The sequence below is a fragment of the Chelonoidis abingdonii genome, chromosome 15 (genome assembly GCF_003597395.2).
Source record: "Chelonoidis abingdonii isolate Lonesome George chromosome 15, CheloAbing_2.0, whole genome shotgun sequence".
In the NCBI taxonomy this organism is placed as follows: Eukaryota; Metazoa; Chordata; order Testudines; family Testudinidae; genus Chelonoidis; species Chelonoidis abingdonii.
The window spans coordinates 31,888,396-31,910,037 of NC_133783.1; the positions used below are offsets into that span (position 1 = coordinate 31,888,396).

A 21,642-nucleotide genomic window follows, 5' to 3' on the forward strand; every position below is an offset into this window, starting at 1 on the left:
ATTTTTAGAATAAGTATGTACCTGTGCCTCCAATGAATATGAACTTGTGATGACATTGTCCAGTCCAAGTACACCACTACCTCGATATAACGCCACCCTATATAACACAAATTTGGATATAACGTGGTAAAGCAGTGCTCCGGGGGAGAGGGGGGCACTGCAAACTCTGGTGGATCAAAGCAAGTTCAATATAAAACGGTTTCACCTATAACGTCGTAAGATTTTTTGGCTTCCAAGCACAGTGTTGTATCGAGGTAGAGGTGTACTGAGAGTTACATTTGAACAACATGAACATCTCACTGAAACTTGCCAATCTTTCTTCTTTGGTATAACACGTGAAAATAAGCCAGAGCAACTATGACAAAATTGTAAACAGAATCTTATTCATGCTCTCATTGTATGGTAAATACTTCAAATGCAGTTAGCACTTGAGTTTTTAAGGGAGGTGTGTCTGTTTGTATGCAGAGGGTGGGGGTTCCCTGCAGCCAGTATCCTTTAAATGTGGCATTTGTCAATAAAAGAGGGGAAAAAAAGAAAGGTGGGGAGAAAGAAAAGGTCTGCAGTAGACTTGCCCAAAATGGAGCCGATGTTCACAGCTTTGCACACTGAGTTCTGTTTTCATCACTATCAGACATCACCATTAGATTTGATTTGATCAGATCAATCCTGCACTGTTGTATCAGCTTTCAAACTGATAGCATAAAAAACAAAGAGAGAAGGTTACAGGCAACCACCTTTTGAAATGACTTGTCACTCACTGCTATGTAATCCTTTTTCTCTCTAATCTCACCCAATTTACAGAAACCAAGGCATGGTATCTGAATAAACAAACACAAATCTTTGCAGCAAATAATTAGTAGTATGCTTTTATTATCATTAATAAAATCATAACTATACCCTATACTTTATTGCATCTTTAGTAGGGATTCTCAGTACCCTTTACAAACATCAACAAATTTAGCTTCAAGAGCCCTGAGGTTGGTAAGTATTATCCCCATTTACCACATAGTGAATTAGAGGCACAGAGAAGTTAAAGATTTGCTCAAAGTCATACAGCAAGTCAGTGACAGAACTGGGATTAAAATCTAATATCTTTTGGATGCTCTCATCATACGCCACAACAAAAGGTTTACTAAAGCATTAATCTAGCTAGGTATTTATATTGCTCTCATCTCCACGGTACTGGGGTGCCTCCATTAAAACAAGTCTTTACCAAGGTAGTGCAGATCCATCCCAAGCAAAGAACTTTCCTGTTTTCCCCATATCAAGGTTCTCAATAATATTCATTAGACAACTGAATATTCTGGGGTGAACAGTTTGTCCTTGGGAACATTCATGTGATAGGGCTTTGATAAGTCGGTATTCACAGTTCCTGGATGCAAAGAAACACACACCACCTTAGTTTTTCCTCTTCCAAGTTCAATGCTGAGATTCTTGGTAGCCATGTTCAAAGCTGTTTTAGACATTCTGTAGCTATATCATCCACCTAAGGCTAAAAGCAATATGTCAGGTAAGCAAGTTCTGCAAAGCCACAAGCAGCATTGTTTCATAATTGTAGCATGTTAATATATTTGGCAGATTTCAGAATAATATATTAGTGAATATCCCTTTGGTCATTTGCTGGTACATATAGCATTATCCCATAGTTTTTAGCCATGTGGAAGGCTGTATTTCTTTCATGAGAAAGATCTAGCAAAACCAATGGAATCATCATTACCTTGCTTGTCTTTCTAAAAGGTAAGTTCCTTGCTCAACCAGATGTTTTGAATCTGATGCAAAAAGTGAAAATAGATTATCCTAATGGTCCTTCTGGCCTTAAAATCTATGAAAAACACAACAAAATAAGTAATTATAGAGAAAAGAACAGTGGACTCTTACTATTTACCCCTTAGTTTCCTTCTAAATTCAGTTACATAGTATTTTTGCATTTACCTCTCCATGTTTATTTGCCCACAGACAGATAGGAAGTCAATGGCAGAACTGAGGCAAGCTTTCAGGACATTCATTCTCTCAGTTCTGTACTCAATCTACTAGTTACACTGAATTCAAAGTTCACGTTTACCTAGTCAATGCTAGCAGTAGCCATCTGATTAAAAAAAAAATCATAATGTCTATTTTAGAATTACGTGTGTTGGATAATTAATTCCCTGAGAGTATGAGTCACCTAGCCAGAAATGAGTTACACTCTCTAATTTTATGCTAATATTATACATAAAAGAAAAGTTTTTTTTCCTTCTTCACTTTTCTTTCTTACTTTAGCACAGAAGTGGGCAAACTTTTTGGCCTGAGGGCCGCATCAGGTTTCATAAATTGTATGGAGGGCCGGTTAGGGGAGGGGGTCCTGGACTGGACCCCACCTTCTATCTGCCCCCAACTCCTACCATCCAACTCCACACCCATTCCCTGATGGCCCACCCAGGACTTCCATCCAATTCAAAACCACCTCTTCTCCCTGTCCCCTGACGGCGCTGGAACCCCGGCCCAGACGCTCTGCGACCCCATCCAAGCCCCCCCCCACCAGCTGCCCCCTGGACCTCCTGCCCCCATTCAACCCTCCGTTCCCTCTTCGACGCCCCACCCCCTATCCACACCCCACCCCCTTACCGTCACCCCAAACTCCCCTGCCCTCTATCCAACCTCCCCGTCCCCTTACCGTGCTGCCTGGAGCACCAATGGCTGGCTGCGCTGCAGCCGCACCACCCAGCTGTGCCACCACCATCACTACACAGCTCAGAGCACTGGGTCAGGCCGGGCTCTGCAGCTGTGCTGCCCCAGGAGCTCACAGCCCCACCGCCCACAGCATTGCGCCAGCAGCAGAGCGAGTGAGCTTAGGCTACGGGGGAGAGGGAACAGCAGGGAAGGGACCAAGGACTACCCTCCCAGGCCAGCAGGATGGTCCCACGGGGCGGATGTGGCCTGCAGGCTGTCGTTTGACCACACCTACTTTAGCACGTAATTAATCCTTTTCATAAAGTCTCAAAAATGCAGCTTTATGTAAAGGATTTTTTAAATTTACTGTTAGAATAATTCTCAACTTTTTATAAAGCTGTTTATCCAGAAAAATCCACAGTGTTTTACAAATGATATATAAAAAGTGTATAAAGAAATGACTTCCGCACTCCCTAAATTCACACACATATGAGGTGAAACATGCAATGTATAAGTTAGTGCATAGCAGTACTATACAACAAAATACAACTGGAAGTGAAAGATATATCTAATTTAAACAGCAGGAGGAAGTTTAGAGAAATAAAAAGGAATAACTCAAAATGGAATTTTGCCAAGACACCAGCATTAACATCCTATTCTTGAAAAAAGGGCCTTAGAATCTTCAGTTACCATAAGTGATCAGGTTCTTTGGTGCTTTATAACACACTATCATTTTGTATCATGCCTTTCATAATTTCATTCTACAATAGGTGCAAGCAAAGTCTGAACAAAGAAGCCTGATACGTTTCAAAACCGCTGTTTCATTGGGAAAACTGACCGCAACTTGTAACAGAGTGGGATATGACAGGATCAAATTATGAACTCTATGTTCTACTGTGTGGAAACAGTACCTATGTGACAGCATAAATCTGAACTTGCCCAGGGGACAGCCTCTTACAGGGCTGCAATCCAGACAGTCGCCCTGCCTGGGCAAGGTGTTTGGCACCTCACTGCAGGGCTATCACCGAGAAGCCATCAAGACTGCAATCTGGGGCCACTGACTTTGTCTCTCAACTTCTGGCCCTACTTCCACAGAACAATGTTTTTTCTACACAGGGGTTCACAATGTGGGAGGATGAACAACTATGGCTGGTGGATCTGGTGTTTCTCAGTCACATCACAAACACAGATAGCCCAGAGCCTAAGTGAAAGCATGTGTAAGTGAGCGGAAGGTCCAGACCTGAGATACTGGTTTCAACATTTGGGGAAACTGGACTGCAGCACCTACACATCCCAAACAATGGCATCAGAGAAGAGTTGTAGGCCTGGGAATGTGACCTAGTCTCAGAGCTAGAAACATTAACTAGACTCTACCCAGACCCTATTGACTCAGAAGCACGTGGGATCCAGTGATTGGATCCACTCACAACAGACTGACCATAAAGTAGGGCAGAGGGCCAGTTTGTAACATAAGTAACAAATCCTGTTCCTGTGATTCTGCCTTCTCATTTATAACTTGAAGTGTATTAGGCTTACCAGCCCCAAACCTTACCCTTTTCAAGGAACAGAAGTATCCAATGTTATGGTTACTGTTTACTAGACCAACAGTAAAGCCATCCAAATTGACAATAGTCAAAATATTTATTGAGTTCATGTTCCAATTTATTTTGAGATTTGTTCCTGTTAAGCTTCTACTGATATGATAAGAATCATGAGTTGGCTTAAAGTGTGAATGTAATAAACTGATGCAATTGAGCCCCTTTCTTTCCAGCTCACTTTTTATTGGCTCAGGCTCTCTTTTTTACATTTTGAAAAATAATTGCTTGGGCTGTTCTGAAGACTCCTATTCCTGATAGTTGAGAACACACAAAGGCATTTACATTGTATATTTTATGCAAACCTGCAAAAGAAGAAAAGGTCAGTACTCTCCGATGTGGAAAGAAACCATCCGAAAGAATCAAATCCTCCATTACCTGCACAGTCAAATCCCTTATTTAAAGTATTGTGTTGCGAAGAAAGCAGGATCATCAATGACTATCTGGAGAAATTATAAACACGTCTATTTAATAGAGTTTTACGTCTCTTGTCCAGGTAAATTGTAAATATACTCACTAGTCATTTATGATTAAAACAAAGCGCTTCATCAAAGTCACACGAGCCTCTCTAAAAGGTATTTGTAAATGTAGAAGTCAGAATTCAGAGTTTAAATAAAACTTCTTAAACTGTTCTACATGTTAGGACTATCAGTCTTGACATTTTCCTTTCAAATTAAATTATTTCTGTTAATATTCATACAGCCATATAAATGTTTATGGCACTTTACTGAACACATAAGACTCAGGGTGAAATCACGTTTTGCTATTGGCTTTGATGGTGCCAGTATTTCACCCACAGTCCATATCCTGGAACTTACAGACTAAGGGTATATCTATACAGCAGCTGCCAGGTAAGATTCCCAGCTTGAATAGACATACACATGCTAGCTCTGCTGGAGCTAGCTAGCAGCACTAAAAATAGCAGTGTGACTGCAGCAGCACAAGCAGCAGCTTGGGCTAGCTGCCCGAATATATACTCAGGGCGCTGGTCAGGATTGTACTCAGGCAGCTAGCCTGAACCCCTTTGGCTACACTGCCATTTTTGGTGCTCTAGCTCAAGCAGAGTTACCAGCCAGGAGCAGGATCCAGCCAACCAGCTCTCCAAGGGAGCAGGGGTTTTCTTGTCAATTTCACAGTTCCTGCCATGAAATTGATAAGACAGCAGATGTATGGTGGACACTGCCTCCCCCTAACTATGCTGAAATAGGCCCTACGCCTCTCATGGAGGTGGAGTTATGATGTCAGGGAACCTCTACACTAGCAGAGTTACAGCACCAGCAGTTACAGTGCTGCTTAGAGGGCATCGAAGGGAATCCGCTGTTGTGTGTTCATGCTGTCAGCTGCCTGCGCAATAGCATGTTCACACTTGCAGCGGTATTCAGAGCGGTGCACTCTGGGCAGCTATCCCACAGAGCATCTCTTCCTCTTCTGCCATCGAGTTGTGAGAAGGTGGAGGGGATCACAGGGCATCGTGGGTCCTGTCCCAATGCCCCATGATGCATTGCTTCACATCCCAGCAATCCTTGTGCTTCCGTCTGCATTTGGTGTCATCTTTCAACGGTTTATGTACTGCACAATGTGCCTCTTCAATCTGCAGGAATGGATCCCTACTGTTGACCAATATGTTGCTTATCACAAATGGCAGTGGAGTTATTCCTTAAACTACAACGGCAAGAGGAGTGCGACATTGATCTCGCCATGTAGTAGCTACAACATGAGATTGCTTGTGGCATTCATGGAGGTGCTGACCACAGTGGAATGCTGCTTCTGGGCTCAGGAAATAAGCAGTGAGTGGTGGGATCACATCGTGATGCAAGCCTGGGATGACGAGCAGTGGCTGCAGAACTTTTGGATGAGGAAAGCCACATTCATGGGACTGTGTGATGAGATTGCCCCAGCTCTGCAGCACAAAGACACAAGAATGAGAGCTACCCTGTTGTTGGAGAACTGTGTGGCAATTGCACTGTGGAAGCTGGCTACTCCAGACTGCTACCGATTGATCGCTAACCAGTTCGGAATGGGAAAGTCAACCGTTGGACTTGTGTTGATGGAAGTGTGCAGGGCCATTAATCACATCCTGTGCAGAAAGACCATGACTCTGGGCAACGTGAGTGACATTGTGGATGGCTTTGCACAAATGGGCTTCCCTAACTGCGGAGGGGTGAAAGATGGCACGCATATTCCAATTCTGGCACCAGACCATCTAGCCTCCGAGTACATTAATTGGAAAAGGTATTTTTCAATGGTTCTCCAGGCACTTGTGGATCACTGTGGGTGTTTCACAGGCTGGTCCGGAAAGGTGCATGACACATGCACCTTTGGAACACTGGCCTGTTCAGGAAGCTGCAAGCAGGGACTTTCTCCCCAGACCAGAAGATCACTGTAGAAGAAGTCGAAATGCCCATTATGATCCTGAGAGACCCTGTCTACCCCTTAATGCTATGGCTTATGAAGCCATACATGTGGAACCTTGATAGCAGCAAGGAGCGGTTCAACAACAGGCACAGATTTAAAACTCAGCCACTATTCACACACCTGTCACTAACTGGCTGACCCCAGGCCATAAGACCCCCAAAATGGTGAGTAACTGCAGGGGCAGGGGAGATCAGTGTTCCAGGACTGTGCTGTACAGTGGCCACGTGGATCTCAGGGGAGAACCAGCACTGTAGCAGGGGCATGACAATCATTCCTGTCCCCACATTTTCCACAGGCTCTGTTCATTATGGAAGATATCTCGCCATTGAGGGTAAGCAGGGAATCAAGAGAGGGTCTTCTCCAAGACTGCAGCTTCACCCTGGCCCTTATGTGGCTCACCTGTATGCAGCAATGGTCCCTGCCACCCAGTAATGGCAGAGTGGCACGGGGAAAGTTACCCTTAATGGGGCAAGAAACAAAGCAGCTCTGCCAAAGAACCTGCGGCAGTGGATTGCCCAGCATCTCCATGAGAGTTTCCTGGAGATTTCTGAGGCAGATTCCCATAAAGTGAGGGAGTCAATCAATGCCCTGTTCCGCCACTCAGACTAGACATGTGGTGGTACGCATATCATATAGACCCATGCCTGCTTTCTACAACCCTCCTGCCTCCAAAAACTTGCTTCATCGATTCCCAAAATCAAATCCACTTACCAGGGGCCTCCTCTCCTGTTTGCACTTCATCAAGCTCCGACAGCTGTGACTGGCTATCCTACGCTGGGGTAAATAAGAGCTCCAAGCTGCATGCATCTCTAACCTCCAAGTCATCCTCTGCCTCTGGGTCCCCCTCCCCCTCCTCGTCCAAGATTTCCTCCTCCTGGCTCAGTCCATTCTCGACTGACACGTGAGCCACCGAAGTATCCACAGCAACCTTTGCAGTGGAGGTGGGGTTGCCACCGCGTATCGCGTTCAGCTCTTTGTAGAACCGGCAGCTCATGGGCACAGCACCGGAGCAGCAGTTTGCCTTCCACGCCTTGTGGGAGGCATTCCACAGCTCCTTTACTGTGACCCTGCACTGCAATGTGTCCTGGTCATGGCCCCTTTCTGTCATGCATCATGAAATCTGTCCATAGGTATAACAATTCCTACGACTGGAGCGCAGCTGGGACTGGACGGACTCCTCTCCCCAAATGCTGATAAGGTCCAGCAGCTCTGCATTGTTTTAAGCGGGGGATCTCCTGGTGCATGGAGCAGGCATGGTCATCTGGAAAGATGCGCTGAGACCACTGCACGCATCACCGAGCAAACAGGAAAGGGACTTTCAAAATTCCCAAGGAATTTACAGGTGGGAATGATGATTGGTCACCTGAGGGCAAGGCAGTAGAGTTCAAACCAATGACTAGTGAGGCGAGAAAAGGCATTGTGGGACATCCCCCAGAGGCCAATCACAATGCTGTAATCAACCTGGGTATCTACACTGGCACTGTGGCGCTGTAACCCCGTCGCAGAAAGCTGTACACCTCTCGTCGGAGTGGTTTTTTTACAGCGCTGCAACTGCAGTTTCTGCACACCAAGTGGCTTGGCAGTATGTACACCTCAGGAGTTATGGCACAGAAAGCTGCTTTACTGCACAGAAACTTGCCAGTGTAGACAAGGCCTCAGTGTAGTAGGGCACTAACATCCGTGGGAGGAAGGCTGAAGTGTAGAGACTGACAAAATTAGGTCAACATAAGCTGCTTTATGTTGACCTACCTGTGTAGTGTATACCAGCCCTGAGGCCTTTTACTCTTGTAACGAGTGTTACTTGATCTTTTATGACTGAAGTCTGAGTTTCACATCTCACACAAAAAGCATCATGTGAAATCCTGGCTCTGTTGAAATCACTGGCAAAATTCTCATTGACTTTAATTGACCCATGATTTCACTCGTCATCTTCAGCATCAGAATGACCCCTTGCATCATGCTTGGGACATCAGCTCAATATTGAGTCAAAGGGGAAAATGCCACACAATGAATCCATACCAATATCAATTCCTGAAGTCTGTGAGTTCTCACTCTAGGTATCCAATTCAATGACTGGCCCAGCCCAACACTGCTTAATTTATGAGATTTGACAAAGTCACATCCCCAAACGGTAGAGCTAAAAGTCACAACAGACCCAGAAATTGCATTTAATGTCTCTAAAGTTTATATTAAAGAGACTTACCTATCCAAACACTGATCTTACAAATTATGAGGGATAAAATGAAACCCTCTACTTAAATTACAAGAAATGTTTACAAAAACTTTTTGGAACGGATTTTTAAAATACTCCTCCAATATTCATAGTGCACATACTGTCTTGAATGTTTGATAAATAAATATGTCATTCACCACATGCACCTGAACAAACAGGAATATATAAAATTTAAAATTAAAAAATTGCTGCAGCATACACTACCATCATTACTTTTAGCAGCAAGATAATTCAATATATATTCGTTAGCCAACATATCCGTACAATTTAAGAAGAGTTATTCTTTTTACTGCACAAACCATTTTTGCAGGCAAAATTAAATTAAGATGCAGTAATGCTTAGAAAATTATAATGATCTTCTACATTGTTATTAGCTATGCTGGCCCACACCACCTGGATGTTATAAAACATTAATATATCAATCATTTATCTTCTTATATGAAAAATAATTATGTTACTGCATAACATTCATGTCAAACAGTATTTACCATTGTCTCCTGTGGAGCCTACTTTAGCTGTCAGGTTCACCAGTATGGCCCTATGCTGTTTGGCCTGGTCAGCAAACTGATGTCCAAATGCTCCAGTTCCTTTCCGCAACAGAGGGGTAAAATATTTAGCCATCACTAAGAGCCCTATGGTATTTGTTGCCAATGTTATGGAAGACCCTAGAACATAAAAAAAGAAGAAGAAGAAGAAGAAGAAGAAATAAGTAGAAACTGCAAAGGTAAATAGCCTACAGCCAGCAAATGCCAGTCTTAAAGTTCCATTTTGTGCTAACAAAAGATATGAAATCATCTCTCATCATCTCAGTGTGATATCATTATCACTAACAAACTGGGTCCTGACTTGGCCCATCTGAAATGCTGGCCATGGTATACTGTAATGTAAGGGGTGACCCTTCCAGAAGTGTTGACAAATCCATATTACTATGGATTACATTGCGGTGATGCTCAAAAATCCAGTGAGGATCAGAGTCCCATTATGCATCAGAAGGTATTATCTGACCTGAGGAGCATTCTTTTTTAAAAAGACAAAAGATAAAAGGTGGGAGAAACCATGCAAGCAAAGTAATGTGCACATGCCTTATTAATTCCATTTCTTCTTCCTTGTCAAATAAATTATTACTGGTAATTCATTATTGTTTAGTTAGAGTCAAAATGGAGCATTGCTGCTTTGTGGCATTTTGTAATATGTACTTATTGAAGAATCTGTTGGGCTAGTTAAATTAAAATGATTTAACCTAAAACACGAAGTAGCATACATTTTTTTTTCTTTTTACTGTCCACTGACACTGAAAACAAAGAATTAAACTACTTTAGCTCTTTCTGATTTTGCTGATATTGTTTGAACTTTGAAACATTGGTCACTAGGTATCTGCAAATAAACAATTGGTACTAAAACATGTTGTTTAGTCACAGGAGCATACAGGTTTAAACGAGATCGTAGCTCAAATTATCTATTCAGGTCATCAGAATTTCAAACTATAATTACAGTCAATTTATGTATACTTTGGCGTTAAATGATTAACTAAAAATACTAGAGTGAAGGTCACAAAGGCCATTCCATTCTAAGGCTCCAATACTGCAAAGATTTATGCATGTGCTTAACTTTAAGAATGTGAGGACTCCATTGAGTTCTTTACAGCATCAAGGCTAATACATTTCTTTTTCTTTTCTAAGAATTTTCTAAAAAATCTCAAACTTAAGTCTCAGCCCAGGAAACCAACAAGATGAATTAAATTAAGAAAAGAAACAAGAGTTACTTAACACACAACACAAGATGAAGGGATGGAACAGGCAACTTCTGTAACTAAGGTTATGTCTACACTAACGCTTTTGTCGGTAAAACTTTCTGTTGGTCAGGGGTGTGAAAAAACATACCCCTGACTGACATAGTTTCACCGACAAAAGCACCAGTGTGGACAGAGCTATGTTGGTGGGAGACTCTCTCCCGCCGACTTAGTTACCAACACTCGTTGGGGGTGGTTTCGTTATGCCAACAGGAGAACTCTCTCCCTCTGGCATAGAGTGGCTACACAGGAGGCTTTATAGCAGCAAAGCAACTGCCGTACAACTGTGCCACTCTAAGGTCTGTAGTGTAGTCACAGCCTACAGAAAAACAGGGAAAAAGGAACAGCCCACTTAGCAGACAGTTATGCTTAGTGAACTCATTTCATGTTCAGAAAGAGACAAAATGAACACATAAACCCCCAAACCATTATATTGTTATTACACAAGGTTAGGGATCCGATGAAGACACACTGGGATTCTGAAAAGCACCTAAGTGAAGCACACGTCCCATTGAAAACCCGTCCTTAATTAGAAATGCTGGCTAGCTGCAGGGATGCATAGCCAAACCTGAGTTGCACTGCACTGTGACACCTGAGGCTAGGTTGCAACACACAGAGAGGGACCCAGGCCCAGACCTACGTGACTGGAGCTGAGCCCCATTGCAGGGTCAGCTGAGTGCAGTGTGGGCTTCCCCTCCAACTCTTCTCCCTGCAGCCTCTCCTCAGTGATAATTTCTTTGGAAGAGTGGAGGCCTCAATGTCAGGTTTTGCCCCAGGCTCCCTGAAGCTCAGTGGAGCCCTGGCTAGTTGGTCTACTGTGAAACCAGTGGAAAATAATTTTACTTCCACTGCCATTATTGTAGAACATGATGTAAGGATGTATGTGTCATGGAGTGTGAGGGAGTCTGGCCCTGCACCCCTCTTCCTGGGACTCACAGTGACTCTCAGCCAGCCAGTAAAACAGAAGGTTTATTGGACCCCAGGAATGCAGGTTACAGCAGAGCTTATAGGCACAATCAGTCAAGTCCCTCTGGGGCCCAGGAAGCTTAGCCCCCTGAATTCCAACCACCCAGCCCAAAACCGAAACTAAACTCCACTCCCTCCAACCGGCCCCTTCCTTCGTCTACCTCCCCCAGGCAAAGGTGTTGACACCCCTCCCTGCTCCCTGGCTCAGGTTACAGGCTGACAACTTGTACCTCACCTAAAGTAATCCCCAGCTCTCCCATCCCCACCACAGACAGCCCCTACACATCCCACACACAGACAGCCCCTACTCCATCACAGTATGTTTGTGGAGATGAGGGAAGGGATTGCTTTTTGTTATTTCATAGCTCTCTGAAAAGTGTGCTATTGCCATTTTTCCTTTTTTTAGCCTCACTAAAGTCTGTTATTTTTGAGTTGTGCTAACTGGACAAAATACATTTTATTCAACATATTTTTCAAACATTCTTTGCAGTTCCATAATGCAAACGTAATTACTCCTCAACATGCTATATGTTTAGACCATACTAGTTTGGAAGAAAGTTCTGAAGGCCCAAAAATTACAGCTTGAACATACATGGTGCATTTTCATAACTGAAATATGCCTGCACAGTTCCAGATGGGCACACTCCATCTATCTGGAAGCATGCATGCTGAAGAACAGGTGTCCAAACAGGCCCTCTAAATTTGGGCACCTTGCGTGTCCCTTTTTTCTTTTCCCGTTGGTTGTTATTTTTAATTACATAAACACGTTCAGTTCAAATTTCACACATCCTGGAGCTTTGCACTCCAGAGTGCACTGTGCATTGATGAGCATGCAACAACGGGAATGGCTGGCTGGAGAAAATGCCCACTAGACCTGTTTCTGTTACCATTAAAACTCCTTTCTCCTGGCATTGGATGAGGCCCAGCAGGTGGCATGTCTTTTCTTCTCAGGCAGCTAGTCACCTATTTCAAAACGAACATGCTTTTAAAGCCATTATGCACTTTCAGATGTCTACTGATACATTTATTGAAATACACCAGCTGCAACCAGATGTCCTCAAGCAATGGCTTCATAATTACCAAGCCACCTTCAATAAAAAAAAATCACCCTCTCCTTCAGATCTCTTTCCATTAACAAGGACACACACCCTTCTCTCCACAGCATGTCAATGTAGCCTGCTGAGATTAATTGGTAAAGACTTAAACCGACACACAATTTGGACAAAAACCCTGTGCAGCTGAGCTCGGAGGGAATGCCCTTGCTCAGAGAGCTACTGGCAGAAGGAGGGGTCCTCCAGTTAATCCCACAGGAGCGAAATACAGCAGGTCTACACTAACTACACTTTTTTTGACCTCATTGATGTTTCCACGGAGGCAAACTCTGGCCCACCTCTGCTGAGACCTCCTGCAGGCTCGTCTCTCTGGCGCCGGGACGCAACATTGCCCCAGAGTTGATGAGTTGGTCCAGCCGGCCATGCTCCTTCGCCACGGCTTCCGCTGCCTCTCGGATCTCTGCCTCCCGAGTGGCATCGAGCCACAGCACAGTGAGCTTTCGGGGATACAGCCTGTGCAGCGCTTGTAAGGCGCTGGCTGCTTCGGGGCTCCTGCAGGTAGCGATCACTCTCGCCTCTTTGCGTGCGGATAAAATGTGTTTGCGGAAGTGCAGCCGAGTCCCCTGCTGGCTCCCTGCACCAGGACCACGCCTCCTGCCATCGCCCCTCCAGCTACACCTAATTCTCCCCACAAGGCAGCCCCCACTCCGATACCGTATGCTGCCCACTAAACCCACAGGGTTATGCCCTCCACCCAGGCAGCCCCCAAAAACCAGGGGCCCCCTACCGTTCCCTAACTGATAAGTGCTAGTGACATGCTGCATTCACCACAGAGGTGCATGGCTGGAGAGGGGTCCTTCCTGGCAGAACAGACCCAGTTTGCTTGCACATTTGCATGGGCCAGGGAAGCTGCTGCAGCTCTCAATAGGCACAGGAAATGCATGTTTGCAACACTCCTGGATTTCTGTCGCACTGTATAGCATCACATGCCTTCAGCCCCTGCTCTTAGCTGCAGAGGAGGTGTTTGAAGACAACTGGGATTCGTAGTGCCCTATCTCGTTTCCGTGTTGGCAGCTCATAGGGTTCGGACTCCATTTCCCAGAACTGCCTGGGCTAGGAAAGAGGTTATGAATACAGCGGCATAGCAAAAAGCCTGCTTTCCTGCCCAAAGGACCCTGGGAAATGAACTCCCAGTCCCATTAGCTCCCACAATAAAGTCGGTACTGGGAACTAACTACATCTTCAGTATTCTATTCAGTAAGGCAGGCTGTGTTAGCCCTCTACGCTTATCAGGGCTGTCAAAGTGTAAAAAATTGAGGACAGACCTATCATGTAATTGTAGATCATGCAGCTATTGTTCCCTCTCCCAGCACACAAGGGGCAATCCTGCTGAGCTTCTCCATGCCCAAGAATAGGAGGGAGTTAGAGAAGCATAAGGGGATGAAAAGGGAGTTGTTAACCATAGTGATTCCTATTTTATTGTGAGAGTCACAATATATTTGGTGTTTTTCTTAAAAAGCATCAGCTCCTGGAGTCAAGTGGCTATGCAAGAATCTCAGCTTTCATTTTAAAAAAAGTTAGGTCCATATAAGAACATAAGAGTGGCCATATTGGGTCAGACCAAAGGTCCATCTTGGTCAGTATCCTGTCTTCTGACAGTGGCCAATACCAAGTGCCCCAGAGGGAATGAACAGAACAGGTAATCATCAAGTGATCCATCCCCTGTTGCCCATTCACAGCTTCTGGCAAACAGAGGCTAGGGACACCATCCCTGCCCATTCTGGCTAATAGCCATTGTTGGACCTATCCTCCATGAACTTACCTAGTTCTTTTTTGAACCCTGTTATATTTTTGGCCTTCACAACTTCCTCTGACAAAGAGTTCCACAGTGACCGTGCACTGTGTGAAGAAATACTTCCTTTGTTTGTTTTTAAATCTACTGCCTATTAATTTCATTTGGGGACTGCTAGTTTTTCTGATATGAGAAGGAGTAAATAACACTTCCTTATTTACTTTCTTCATACCAATCATGATTTTATAGACCTCAATCATATCCCCTCTTAGTCAGCTCTTTTCCAAGCTGAAAAGACCCAGTCTTATTAATTTCTCCTCATACGGAAGCCGTTCCATACCCCTAATAATTTTTGTTGCCCTTTTCTGACCTTTTCCAATGCCAATATATCTTTTTTGAGATGGGGCAACCACATCTGCACACAGTATTCAAGATGTGAGCGTACCACGTATTTATATAGAAGCAATATGACATTTTCTGTCTTATTTTATTTATCCCTTTGTTAATGATTCCCAACATTCTGTCCACTTTTTTGACTGCCACTGCACATTGAGTAGATGTTTTCAGAGAACTATCCACAATAACTTCGAGATCTCTTTCTTGAGTGGTAACAGCTAATTTAGACTGCGCCATTTTATATGTGTAGTTGGGATTATGTTTTCCAGTGTGCGTTACTTTTTATCAACATTGAATTTCATCTGCCATTTTGTTGCCCAGTCACCCAGTTTTAGGCAGTTCATGTCGACCTAATTATGTCAATATCTTATTACGTGGGTGGTGGGTGAAACTTCCACTGGGAGAGGCTAGCTCCTTGTCCCTCCTCTTCTGCCACAGCCTCGCCCACACTCCACCCCTGGACCCACCTCTTCCCACCACTGACTCACTGCTCCTCTGTTCACACACACACCTCCGTGAGGTCCTCCCATTGCTTGCCTCCTCCCCGTCCCCCTTGCTGCTTGCCTATCTGCTGCTCGCCTCCTCACCACCTGCCTGATCCTCCTGCCCACCAAGGCCCCCTCCACCTGCCATGCAGCTGGCTCGCTGTTCACCTCCTCACCCTGCTGCTGCCCCCCAGCGAGACTCTCCCCCCTTTTCACCTTAAAGCACTAGTAACATGGCCTAGGGCGACAAAAAAGCTGGTGGCGCTCCTGGTCCTACTACACCAACACCTCCAAGAAAGGCATAAAACTTACGTCTGCATAGTTAGGGTGACACAATGTCTGTGGAGACACTGCCTGTCAATTTCATGGCAGGAATTGTGAAAGTGACAAGAAAGCCCCACTCCCCTGGAAAGCTAAGTGATTGGATTCAGCTCCTGGCTGGGAGCCGAGGTGAGAAGCCTGAGGGGCCCCCGGCCTGCTCCCTGCAGGTGGGGAACAGGGGTGCGAGAAAGCCCTGGACAACTTCCTCTGCCCCACTCCCGGCAGGGAACAAGGAGGCGAGAAGCCCTGGGTGTCTTCCCCCTACTCCTAGCAGGGAATGAGAGGGAGGGGAAAGAAAGCCTGGGTGGCTTCCCCCCACTCCCAGCTGGGAATGGGTACAAGAGAAGCCCCAGGGAGCTTCCCCTGCTCCTTGCTGGGAATGGGGGCTGGGGGAGGAGAGAAGCATGCTGAGAGCCCAGGAGCCTGTGGGGCAGCCAGGCTCTTGGCAGGGTGCTGCCAGGGGAGTTGAGAGATAGGGCTGTCAGTTCCCCACACTGCCCTTTTTAAGTTGGTGGAAGCACTCCTGGTGAGGATGCACACTACTGACCCAAATAGGGTAGCGTAGACATGCAGCACTGCAGTAATTACATGGAGAAGGGCGAGAGCCCTAACTACTGGCCTACGGGAGATGCTGGTGTGGGTCTTTCAATTGCTTCTCTTGGAGCTGCTCCTTTGTGTATAAATAATTAAATATGCATTGAAGCAAGGAGTTTGGACTCTGGGTCTCCCACTGGGCTCTGGAGTCATTCTCACGCACTCGCTAGACTAGTGCACATTTAAGTATTTATACACCATGATCATCTGTGATACCTTGATTTGAGGATGATCTCTACCGCAGATTGACATATGGGTCCTGAGATAACGCAGGAGTCCGATCCTGGAACCACAGATCCACCCGCAGTAGGTACAGACATTTCCTGGCGGGTCAGCTGCTTGCTGGGAGAAAGTTCTTTCTTTTTCTTTCCTTCCTTCTCTCTCTCTCTTTTCAGCTTTGAGGGCAAGGTGCTTAACATCCCCTGGAAGAGAAGGGTGAAAGACATGTGTCCCGCTGCAAGTGGAACTAATCTGGCCTTCCTCAGTTGGCTATGTGGGCTGTAGCTCAGGTTGGTCCATATGTTGAAGAAGGTTGGGCTGAGCCATAGTAGTACTAAAACTGGGTCCCGACTGAGAACCGTGTGAAGAGTAGCCAGGCTATGCCTCCTCCTAACGCAGTTCCTGCTCACTCAGATGGATGGGAATATCCACAACTTTTGTGGCTCCAGCCTGCCAGGAGTAACAAGTGCAACTCCTAATACAAGGAACATAATTTTCCAAGGGAGGAAGTGTTTGGCAGTGCACCCCAGTCAGCAGATCTTGTCTTACCTGATGAATAAAAATAGCTCCATAAGCTGTGGTGATTTTGAAAAAGTAGGAAATCAAATTTCAGCCAAATATTTGCTTTCGTGATTGTGGCAGCTGCTCATTTCATTTTAAGAGGTTGCCTCTAAAACAAACCATTTAAGAGAAACATCTTGGTAAAAAGCTACAAAGATTATTTGAGTATGGAATTTCATCACCTCTCACTCAATGGAGTGGTTTAATTCCAATGGCTTAATCCTTCCTTTCTCATCATTTCTATTATGAAAATGCTAGGAGTATTTGGTACACTTTTAGTTTGCTTTTAGACATCTGTCCATTGAGAGCACAGTATTTTCTATGACTGAACTTACTACTTCTATGCCTTTTATTTTTAATAACGTTTGAGCTTACTTTATGCCATAGTTGATCCCGATGCTGTTGTAAGTGAGAAAGGGTGTGTCACTATTTCCCCTTCATTTCACAGGTATAATACCTTGCTCATACAAAAAACAATTTTATTTGAGATATAAAATTGCTACACCAGATCCTTGCAAGGCATAATATTCTGCAAGAGGTAAACGTCATCTTTTTTGACAACAGTCTGGAAAATAGTCTGAGGCCTCTTCAGTGCTTAAAATGTCGGTTGATATAGCTGTCTATCAGGGCTGTGAAAAATCCACACCCCTGATCGACGTAGTTATGCTGTCTGAATGGCCAGTATATTACAACTAAGCTGATGGAAGAATGCTTCTGTTGACATAGCTACCATTATTCAGAGAGGTAGTGTTCTTACAGTGATGGAAACATCCTTCTGTTGGCAAATACTGTGTCTGCACTGCAGGGTTATGCTGACATAGTACCCGGAGTGTAAACATGCCCTGAGATGAACCTCAGAGTTTTCCTCCCCTCAGTGGTGTTTCAATAGGAGCTGAGTCCTCCCACTCTATGATAGGCTTTCTCTGACCATCTCTTGACATGCAAAAATGATGTAATTTTGAAATATTTTTGCAAGACTGAAAAGCCTTCTCAACCCTCAGTGAGACATAGGCTCGCACAGCCAGATGTAACTGGCAGCTTCAGAATATTAACCTGCATATTAATGAGCATTAAGAGGGTTTTTCAGTCCTCTGAAGCAAATCTATTTAAAAACCACACCTTCTCTACCCATCGTGAGACCATGTCTTGAAGTGGTCTGCATAAAACAAAATTTGCAGACCCACTGATCCCAAAATCTGAGAGATAACAGGTTATATTTCCGTACTGATGTGGTTTAACTTCTATTTTACTTTATTTAAGAGGGACAGCTAAATTTTAAAGACACTTCTGTTCAAAATAGCAAACACAAACAATTCTAAAATCTAGGATCTAGATCAGGGGTGGGCAAACTTTTTGGCCCAAGGGCCACATCAGGGAATAGAAATTGTATGGCGGGCCGTGAAGGCTCATAAATTTGGGGCTGGGATTAAGGAGTTAGGAGGGTGGAAGGGGGATCAGGGCTGGGGTTGGGGCACGGGGAAAGGCTCAGGGGTGCTGGCTTTAAGCAGCACTTACCTCAAGCAGCTCCCAGAAGCAGTGGCATGTCCCTTCTCCAGCTCCTACATGGAGGCACAGCCAGGCGGCTCTGCACATTGCCCCATCTGCAGGCACCGCCCCTGCAGCTCCCATTGGAGGGCATAGGAGCCGGAATGGGACTGAGTCGCGTGGTCCAGCCCCGACCCTGTACCCCCACCAGAGCCCTGGAGCGGGGCTGAGCTGCTGGTGCAGCCCCCTCTCCAGTGCCCCGGCCAGAACGGGGCCGAGCCATATGGTGTGGCACCCGACCCAGCACCCCAGCTGGAGCACTGGAGAGGGGCCAAGCCAGCCACTCCACCCATCTGTCACTGGAACTCTCACACACACATGAAGCTTAAAACACCAAACCAACAGTTTGCAACAAAATATTTTTCAATAAACCGACATGCATTTAAAAGCCAATTGCAGAAAGTTACCTTCTACCACAGTATAAGGCCACGTCTACACTACAGGATAATATCGAATTAGCTAAAATCGGTTTTATAAAACTGATATTATAAATTCGATTTCATGCGGCCACACTAGGCACAGTAATTCGGCGTTGTGCGTCCATGTTCCGAGCTAACGTCCGATTCTGAAGCGTTGCATTGTGGGTAGCAACTTCCGTAGCTATCCCATAGTTCCCGCAGTCTTCCCCGCCCCTTGGAAATTCAGGGTTGAATCTTATATGTCCGCGGGGTTCTGGGTAAAATGTCGTCAGTCATTCCTTCCGGGAAAACATCAGCTGACAATCCTTTCACCCGTTTTTCCCTGGATTGCCCTGGCAGACGCCATAGGCACGGCAACCATGGAGCCCGTTCAGCTTTTTTTTTTTTTCCGGCACCGTATGTGTACTAAGTGCCATGGACAGAGAGGCGATACTCCAGCGTTACACAGCAGCATTCACTTTCTTTGCAGTGATAGCAGAGACGGTTACCAGTCGTTCTGTACCGTCTACTGCCGGAGTAAACTGGCAATGAGATGACGGTTATCTTTCCCTCTCTGTACTGTCCGCTGCTATCATGATTGCCCCTGGCTGAAAATTTTTTGAAAGCAAAATGGGATTGACTCACTTGGACTGAGTCAATCCCTCCCTTATGGTTTCTAAAATAGAGTCCGTCCTGCCTAGAATAAGAGGCAAGTGTATTAGAGAACCATGTATAAGAGAGCCAGCTGCTCCGTGTCAGTATTCACGGAGGTGCCCCTGCAACAACCGCAACCCGTTGCTTCCCTCCTCCCCAACCTTCCTGGGCTACTGTGGCAGTGTCTCCCCCACATTTGTGTCATGAAGTTATAAAGAATGCAGGAAAAAGAAACAGAGACTTGGAGGCAGCCTCCTGGGCTATGACAGTCCAGGCAGTAGGAATCTTTTCTTTACACTGGAAAGGGAGGGGAGGGGGCTGAAGCCCCCACTTGCTATGATGAAGATGCTTATTAGCCATTCTGTCCTATCTACTGGGAAACAGGAATCATTCCCTCATGATATTGACCAATTACAGGCATGGGGTTCTCGAGGATGGTGGGCAAGTCCTACAGCCACCGTCTACCACCGGGAGGGGGAGAGGGAGAGAAGGGATACTGCTCTTCACTGCTGTAGAATCGCGTCTACCAGCAGCATTCAGTACACATAGGGTGACATTGAAAGTAGTCAAGGAATGATTTCTTTCCTTTCTTTCACGTGGTGGGGGGGGGCGGGAGAAACTGAAGCTGTTCCCTGAACCACGCCCAGACACTGTGGCCAGGTCTACACTGCGACTTAAATCGGTTTAATGGCCGATATACCGATTAACGCTGTACCCGTTCACACGACGTCGTCATTAATATCGAGTTAAACGGCTCCTTAAATTGATTCCGGAACTCCTCCAGACAAGAGGGGTAGCGCTAAATTCAAGTGATAACTCGGATAGGTTCGTGTGGACGGAAATCGACATTATTGGCCTCCTAGAGGTACCCACCAGTGCCACCACTGACCGCTCTGGTCCGCAATCCGAACTCGGATGCGGAGTGCCGGTAAACAGGAAAAGCCCCGAAACCTTTACAATGACATTTCCTGCTTTCAACTGTCCCAGTCTGATCAGCACGGGTGGCGATGCAGTTCAAATGCAAAAGTAGCTCTGCATTGAACCTTACAGGAGATACTAGATCTGATCGCTGTATGGTGAGAAAAATCTGTTTTATCAGGAGCTCCGTTAAAGAACAGGAAATGCCAAAGCGTTTGAAAAATAAACTCAGGATACACACGGTGCGTACAACCGTAACGGGAAGCCAGAGAACTCAAACGGATGCTCATGGAGGGAAGGGAGGGGGTAAAGAGACTACAGCTACCAGTCTCCACAGCAGTCTCTGAAAAACTATTTGCATTCTTGGCTGAGCGCCCAATGTCTGTAGCTTAATACAACGGTGTCTTGCGTGGTTCACGGAACAGCTCGTCAGTCTCTTCCCCCCCCAGCACGTGAAAGAGAAGTAAAAATAATTCCTTGAGTACTGTAAATGTCACCCGTCGACTGGGAATGCTGCTGCAGAGAGTACGCGAGGTGTTGACAACGGTCAGGATACCGTTGTGATCTCAGGGTCCATGATTGCTGTGCTATGGCGTTTGCTCAATGCACCGGGAAAAAGGCGCCAAAGGGTTGTCTGCTGCCTTCACAAAGGAGTGGGTGAGGCTGTGCCCAGCACCACACCCGGGGCAATGTTTTCTGCCCCATCAGGCACTGTGCTCTCAACCCGGAAGTGGGAACTATGGGATAGCTGAGGAACAGCTACCCACAGTGCACCGCTCCTGAATCGATCGATCGTAGTACCGCTATTGGACCATGGACGCAAACAATCGATTTCGTGATCCCCGAGTGGATGCGCTAAACCGATTTTATTAGATCTGTTTTGTAATATCGGTTTAGCTAATTCGAAATAAATCGTGCAGTGTAGACGTACCCTGTGTTTGGAACCTACAGACATTGGGAGCTCAGCCTAGAATGCAAATACTTTTTCAGAGACTGCGGGGACTGTGGGGATAGCTGAGTCCCAGTACCCCTCCTCCTCCAATGGCGTCATTTGAGTCTT

General features: G+C 45.5%; 1 pseudogene; it reads right to left on the minus strand.

The window, feature by feature from the left end:
- Positions 1-216: 216 nt before the first annotated feature.
- LOC116818994 (C-signal-like) lies at positions 217-13,749 on the minus strand (annotated as a pseudogene).
- Between the last annotated feature and the right edge of the window lie 7,893 nt (positions 13,750-21,642).